The sequence below is a fragment of the Coturnix japonica genome, chromosome Z (genome assembly GCF_054131305.1).
Source record: "Coturnix japonica strain WE chromosome Z, WE-NBRP24, whole genome shotgun sequence".
Lineage (NCBI taxonomy): Eukaryota > Metazoa > Chordata > Aves > Galliformes > Phasianidae > Coturnix > Coturnix japonica.
Window position 1 is genome coordinate 25,626,669 of NC_140702.1, and position 7,928 is coordinate 25,634,596.

The window sequence follows — 7,928 nt, forward strand, 5'->3', positions numbered from 1 at the left end:
ATGATTAGAGGGCATTTTAACTACCTTTATCTATAATATGGATTTTGAAAAGTGATTCTAACTTGCCACCTGATTCTGGATGAATCTAAACGCCATAGGTTCTTACATTCCGACTATTTCACTGATGCCTAAAGCTGCGCCACGACATACTTGGGGCTGCCCTTTTCAGAACTGAGCCAGGACAAACACTCAGAGCCTGTTTCAGAGTATTGTTCTGAAATGCCATGGTGGTCCCTTCTGTTTTCATATTAATTTCTGTTCACCACCACAAAGGATATAAGAACACCTTTTTTACCTTTTTTAATAGGTTGCCAAGTACAGGCTCCTGTGGCTAGAACAGCAGGCTCTGTAAGTCGCACCTTCATGCACAAGAAAAGGAGAGAGAACGTGCACTGTTTGTGAATCAGGTCTTTGGAGACCTTGGATGGAAACATGTCCTCAGGTCTTTCCTCGGAGAAAGGTGTCTCCTATGCTCCTTCTTTTGCTATGGATAAATGTGTAGGATAAACTCTGCCAGTGGTGGTCCTACAAAAGGCCCGTAGCAAAACCATCTCTCAGATCACACATCTACACGTAAACAGCATAAACGTGCAGTGACATAACCCTGTCTCTTCCTAAGGCTGTTCTTAGAAAAGATGAAAACCCTACTAAGAAATCTCAAGAAGGATCTTCAGGCTCCTTCAGGAGCTTGTTGTAGCAGAAAGTGACACCTCTGAAGAGAGGATTCCATTTACATTAGGGACACAGGGTTGCCTGTAGAGCAGCTGGTGGTGGCACCCTGATCCATTTGTCCCACGTTGTTCCATGTGCAATACAGGATGTTCATGCACAACACTGGATACTGGACTAATTCCTGAGAACAGTCAATGGGCCCAGCTTTTACTTGTTTGTGCTATCAGCAGTAAACGGACTTCTACTCCACTCCTGCACACTTTTTCTCCCCTCCACTTCCTTTCCTTTTCCCCTTCCATTTCAGTTTCTTGTATATCAAACAGGGATGTAGGACAGGCATGTGTTTGTAAAGCAAAATGCTATCTTACAAAAAAGGAAGGAAATAATGTGAAGACACCAGCATAAAGCTCTTGTTGTAACAGTGTATCAAAGAGCAGTAATACAGCATTTAACCATAGTCTCGATGTAGGTGAAAGTTAGGTGAATTCCAAATCTCCCAGCAGATAAACTCCCCTTCCCTGTATTCCTCCTTAATTATCCTATCAAGTAAAACCATTATTCCGCTGGGAACATGTAATTTATCTAGATAGTTCTTGATTATTTTGGCCTGTGACTACAAGTTAATTGAAGCAGATATTCAAGCATTTAGCTGACATAGTGAGACTGTCAGTAGTATCAATAAGGCTGATTGTAAACTAATCTTAATATAATTAAATTGTATACTGCAGACCTCCTGCAAAATCTTCCTTTAAAAGTGAATTATCATTGAGATACCATGTTGGTGTTCACTGCAGGTATGTCTTATTAGCCAGGATTGCTGGCTAGCACTGCTAGTTCATCATGCGTTGATAAGACCTACAGGTTTGGTGAGAAACTGGCTTTCTGATTCTTAGTAAAGATGTCCAGGAGTGTGAGATCCTCAACACCATATAATATTCACCATCCTCACTGCATTTTTTCCTAGAAAGGAGAAAGCATTCTACAAAATCTGTGAGCCTCCTCACATTTCCAGAATAAATGCTGAATGTGCTTCAGACATCTGAATCATAAAACTAAAGCTCTAGTCTTTAATCTTTTTCTAATAAAATAAAGCAAATATTTTTCACTAGAGATAATTAGTCTGTGCAGAGACTGCCTGCCTCCTAGGCATTTTCTGCTAGGTTTCCATTCCTATCCTCTCTTTTCCTAAATTGCATGGGCTGTTGAACAAAGAGGGGATGCTGATGGAGATGGGACTGGGAAGGGGCCAAGGTGTCTGGGCAGCATCCCCACTGCAGGGCACCAGGGGCCACCAGGGCATGGCTCTGTGCTAAATGTGCTTCTGGTCTCTTTGGAGGCCAAAGTGATAAGCTTGATCCCTCAGGGCTTTTATTCATGTCATTGTAAGCTCTCTCCATACACGAGAGAACTAGCGTCATTTCTTATTTAAATAATGTAATTTTAACTAATGCTTTCATTATCTCAATTTGAGTTCCTACTTGCTAAATTCTTCTGACAGTAGGAATAGCACAAAGAACACACTTGCTGGATTCACTGTTTGACAATTATCTTTTTTAGAAATAAGACCATATGTGATCACTTCATTGCAGTAGATGGAACAGATTTCCATTCATAATAACACCTAATGTTTTTTGGGCAATTTGCATTATTTATCAGCTCTTGCTCTGCCTTCAGATTCTCAGAAGTCAGCATTTCAAATAAAGGATTCCTGCTTTTTGTTGCACTGATATACAATTAAGCTCATAGGCTAATAGGTCTTTGGATTGTGATGGGATCAATTAGCTATGCTATTTCTTTCAGTAAATTGCTAGAATGATAGAAGTACCACGATAGAAAGCAGAAAAATGTTTACTTAAATTAAACTTGCCTTCATACCTGGTGTTATTATTATCAGAGGTAGCTGTAGCAGTGGAGTAGTAATGGTAAACACCGTAAATGTAGATGTACTTACTTAATAATAGGAAAATCAGCTTGCATATAATCAGTGTGCAGTGGCATATGCTTTCAAAGCTGCACAGAGGATAACTCATAATGAAGACTTCCATAGCTGTTACTTTCTGTTTCTCTTAAACCAATACTCATTACTGCTTAAATCTTCTTAAATATAGTATGAATTTTTATATAATCACCACTGAACAATTATTAATTTAAGTACCTTTGAAACATGAATTGCCATTTAGAATAACTATAGCATTTTCCAAAGAATTAAACCTCTAATATAGGCATATATAGAACTTTCAATTACATTTTATAGAGCCTACTGCAAATCATTTTGTTCTACTAGGAAGTCACATTCATTTTTGCGTAGTAGTGTCACTTTTATTGATCTTTATTGCTTTAGTCACTGTTGCCATAGCCTCTCTCCTTTGTTCAACAGAATATATCAGAGCAGCCCTTTCATTTGAAAGAAGACATTATATTTTATCAGATATTAAAGTATTAACTGTTGATACTGTTCCTGTAAAACTTTCCTGTTTGGAGACTGACCAGCCATGCACAGATTGGTTGTGAAGCACTATGCATACATTTTCCAGGAAATACTGTTACTACATGGATAATTTCACTATTATTCTGTGCAGCTGAACATTAGGATTAGGTGACAGAAACCAATAATCACTGGCTCAACACTACTTCATAATTTGGAATATATCTTTTTGGGACAGTTTGAGAATCAAGATGGTAGACATTCTTGGTGAGATACTTTTGACTAGGTGCTCTACCCACTGCCTTGATTGTTGGTGTGAACAGAGCATTGCATGCTGTCTTCAACCCACAAATTCCTGGAGAAAGGTTATTTATACTATGTAGTTTCTGTATGCAATGGTGAAGCAGCAATCTCTGGAGAACAGCGGTGCTACCATTGCTGAGTGAGATTTGGCTTTGCATAATTATCTGCGTGTTTCTTTTTGGATTCTACTTGTTCTGCTTGATCTTGCACTGCCTGCCAGATTGAGGTGAAAGCACAGTTAAGACCAGTGCCGTGTGGCACAGTCTCTGTGCTGGCTCTGCAGACTTCCCAGTGAGTCACAAAGCTGTCTGTCAGCATTTTAAAATCTTGTCTTGGCTGTATCACAGCACAAAGAGCTTTTTCTGATGTTCCAAAGGAATATCAAACCATTCAAAGTCAGGGTGTCAGCTTCTGACTTCAATTCATAAACGTAACTCAAAATACACCATCTCAGAAGTGCACTGGGCTGCAGAATATGGTCTGTGCAAACAACAATATGGACCATGTCATCTGTATGAAAGAGTAACAGGTTCATTTGAGTTGTAAATAGATATTTATCATAGCAAGAATAATATCAAAACTTGCACTGGCTCCCTACGCTTTTATCTATTCAGTGAAATATGTGCATGGAAATTATAATCCATTTTTAATTTAGTATTCTCTTCATATTCCTGAATGTAGAGTAGCTATAGTGGGCATCATTATCTTTAGACAATATAGTCCATCTAGTCTGGATATTTTGCAAATTACATACATGTACTAAATGTACTTCATCATTACATTACATATGTTTTTCAACAAATACAGAGCCTGCTGAAGCTAAATTGCATCAGAAAACTTTCTGCTATTACACAGGAAGGACTGTATATTTAGGTATCTCATACATTATAAAATAAATGACTCCTCTTGTGGCTCAGTAGATTGGTCTGGCCTTTAAGTTTCATTTACAATGATCCAGAATGCTGGTAATTAACTTGTGGAGTCAGTTCATGAATATACAGTTGGAAATAGCTGCTATTTCGAGGAGGCAGATTTAAAGGGAAGAGAGCACGGAAAAGGGCACATTCATTTTTCTGTCATGTTTTGATAGTCCAGAATATGCAATGAGATTGCTTTTGTATATGGACAAATACATTTAAGAAAGTCTACCATATGGGTACCGAACAGCTGAGAAAGGACAGACATCTGGTGATATACTATTTAAAAAGATTTAAAGTTATTTTTCCCTACCAGTGCTATCTCATAGGGATAATATGAAAAAATAAAAATTGAAGACTTCTGAAGTTTTCTCACTTTCAGCATTACATTTCTGGAGGTTTGCTTCTTTGTATCTGGAAAAAAAAACCTTCTGAGTGTGCCTGTATCACACATTTTATCATCCCCATTCCCTTCCCACGCCTCTTTCACCTCATAGATCTGTCTCAAACAAGGTACATAATATAGTGTCCGTGAACCAAAGAAGTACTTGCACGAGTGCTAAACCGAAGCCAGCAGGATTAAAGTGTGTCCTTTGCCAAGAACCAAGATTTTGTGGAAACAGGACTCACGTATAGTGTTGCTGATAAGCAGTTAATTCCAGCTACTTCTGCTTATACAAGAAGCATATTTATTTACTATATTTCTTATTCAGCTCCTGTAAAAAAAAGTAATTAAAAACTTGCTTTAAATGGTTGTTCAAGTAACAATGTGAGCAATGGGGACAGTAAAAAATAAGAGCTCTCATATCATCCACTCTGAAGAGCAGAAGTGCTAATTAGAAATCTTTGCAACATTGAATGAACATTGTGAAAACTATATTAAAAAAAAAAAAAAAAAAAAAAAAAGAAAATTGCCACTGAGTTTGGGCATTTTTTGTGTGGACAGATGTCACTGACAGAGTCCAAGAGTCCAAAATGGTTTTTAAAAATGATAGTGATGACAGTGGAAATATACTTTTATAAATGTCATTAGCAATCATGACTGATAAGCATATGGATCTACCTTTGCTCCAAGGGCCTTTTAACTGAGTAAACAATGGAGTGAAGTACTCGGTCTCCTTACTCACCATGTCTGCTGAATAAGAGGTAGATCTGATGTCAGTGATGGTTCTGGGAGGAAAACAGTGGGATTGTTCTGTGAAAATTTTCAATCTGGACCGAAGTGGTGGGTGTAGAGAAAAGAAAGAGGTTGTTGTGGGAAAATCTCTGTTAAAACAGCTTACTGGGTGTATCTGTGGAAGATGAGCTAGCTGAAAGAGTAATTTACTACTCACAAGTTGAAAATAAAAAATAGTACTGGAGTACACTTCTGTCATGGGCCACTGAACTACAACACTGTGCTGGAACCACTGAGTCACCATAGCCTGGAAAATAAAATATTAACAGGCTGAAAATTACCAGCTCAGGGGAACCCTTTGCTTTGTCATACATTAGAATGTCTCTTCCAAGTCATCACCAGCTAATTGCTCACTCAGGGCTCAGGTAAAAGGGGCCTATCATCTAGAAATGCTAATAGAATCACAAGGGTTGGAAAAGACCTTCAAGATCATCCAGTCCAACCTACTGCCAGTAGTTCTTGTTTACCCATGTCCCACAGTACTCTCAAAGTTCCTTCAATGCCTCCAGGGCTGGTGACTCCACCACCCCCTGGGCAGCCTGTTCAAGTGCCTGACCACTCCTTCACAGCCACAGCCTGGGCCAGCTCTGTTTGTTCCTTGGCAGTGCTTCCCAGAGCTGTAATGATCATTGCACCTTTTCCCTTCTCAATAATAGACATTTTTGCAAGCTCTTTCTTTTCTTTTTGTTCCCACCCCCTCCTCCCCCCCCCCATTTTTTTCCTTTCTTTCCTGTCTCCTTCCTTTTCCTTTTTTAATTTTTCCTCTTTTTCTTCTGCCTTTTCTTTCTCTTTTTCCTTCCCCTTTCATTTTTCCCCCCAGTTTCTTCTCTGGTTTTACAACTCGCATAATTAAAGATTTGATAGTAATGTTCCCAGCCTGAAAAGAATCATATTGTTTCTCTTTTTGACTTGAAGAATGGACTGTACATCTGGTAGCCTGTTTTATTTATTTTTTGCCAGTGCTAACTGTTAGTATAATGTGGGATGTAAGATCTCCCTGCACTCCTTTCCTCATAAAGTCCTAGGGGACTTAAATTCATTCAGTTACACTTGCTGAATTATGAGCATTGTGCATATAAGACACAGATGGACACTTGCACTGTTTGTAGGATTACTGCTGTATCCAACTGCAGTCAGTTACTGTGCAGACACTATCTGGACTGACAGATGAAAAAGCTGAAAAAGATTGTATTGACATTAGTAATGTCATGAGCAGTGAGAGCCTGTCACCTTTCTGTACTTGCGGATGTTCCTAAAAACTGACCAACATGGGAATCATAAAGCCATTTGGCCACGCTGGACACACCCAAGTACCTAATACATTTTCTTCTCTAGACAATTATCCATCTTTGTAGCCCTCCTTTGTAGACTCTGATAATTTTACGTCCTTTTTGTACCATGACACCCAAACTGCACCCAGTGCTGGAGATGAGGCCACACAGAGCAGAGCAGAGCAGAGCAGAGCAGAGCAGAGCAGACAACCCCTCCCCTATCCTGGTGGCAGTGCTGGGCCTGGTGCACCCCAGGGTACAGTTGGCCCTTTGGGCTGCCATGGCACACTGCTGCTTCATATTCAACTTGCTGCATGCCAGAGTGCTCAGATCTCTTTCCAGGGGGCTGCTCTCCGGCCTCTTGTCTTCTAGTTTGTACATACAGCCAGTATAGTCCCATCCCACATGTAGAATCCAGCACTTGTTAAAATTCATGCAGTCAGTGATTGCCCAGCCCTCTAACCAGCTGTCTGAGAGTTGCAATTCTCTGCCATAATTTAATACCAGTTTGAATTACTACTTTTCCATGAATGTTCACAGAACTCAAATATTTGCTCATGCAAATCTAGTAAATCTAGTAGCTGTCTGAACAAACATGAGCACACTATTGAAACTACATGGGAGTGTTATTTTAGAAAATCTGCTGGAAGATTCTAATCCAAGTCTCACTTTACTTTACAAAGCACTCAAACTCCATGAAAACGAAAACCCAACATTTTCACACTCATAGGCTAAATAAATAGATGTTGATAAGTGTTTGCCACTGCACTATTTATCATACGTTTAACACGTCTTCTTTATTATATAATTATGCATTATAGATTTGTCTTTCCTGTGCACAAGCACACCCGATGAGTCTTGCATTGCTCTTCTACTATCCCTGCCCTCTTCTCCAGAGCCTTGTTGTCCTGACTTTATTTGCTTTTCCTCTTTTCCTAAGAAATGCTTCAACTGCCTTTTGATTCTCCTTCCATTTACAGAAAGGAAGAGAGGAAAGTGCAGAAGTTCAAGACTGCACCTGCCAATTTCCATGAAAATATTTACCCCTTCCATTCTTGTCTTCCCGTCATGCCCTCCTTTCTTCTATTCAATCATCTCGCTTCTCTCCTCTTCTTTTACCATACGGAATCTGGTAAGAAATGAAGGCAGTAACACTGTATGAC

At 39.3% G+C, this 7,928-nt stretch overlaps 1 long non-coding RNA gene across 1 annotated transcript in view; it reads right to left on the bottom strand.

Moving 5' to 3' along the window:
* The window catches only part of LOC116652551 (uncharacterized), a 7,184-nt gene extending 1,054 nt beyond the window's left edge, over positions 1-6,130 (bottom strand). Inside the window, exons 1-2 of the long non-coding RNA XR_014939305.1 lie at positions 5,652-6,130; positions 1-5,529 (exon numbers count right to left, since the gene is read on the bottom strand). The exon at positions 1-5,529 is cut by the window's left edge and continues 1,054 nt beyond it. This is a non-coding gene — a long non-coding RNA (uncharacterized LOC116652551). The remainder of the gene's footprint in view (positions 5,530-5,651) is intronic.
* Between the last annotated feature and the right edge of the window lie 1,798 nt (positions 6,131-7,928).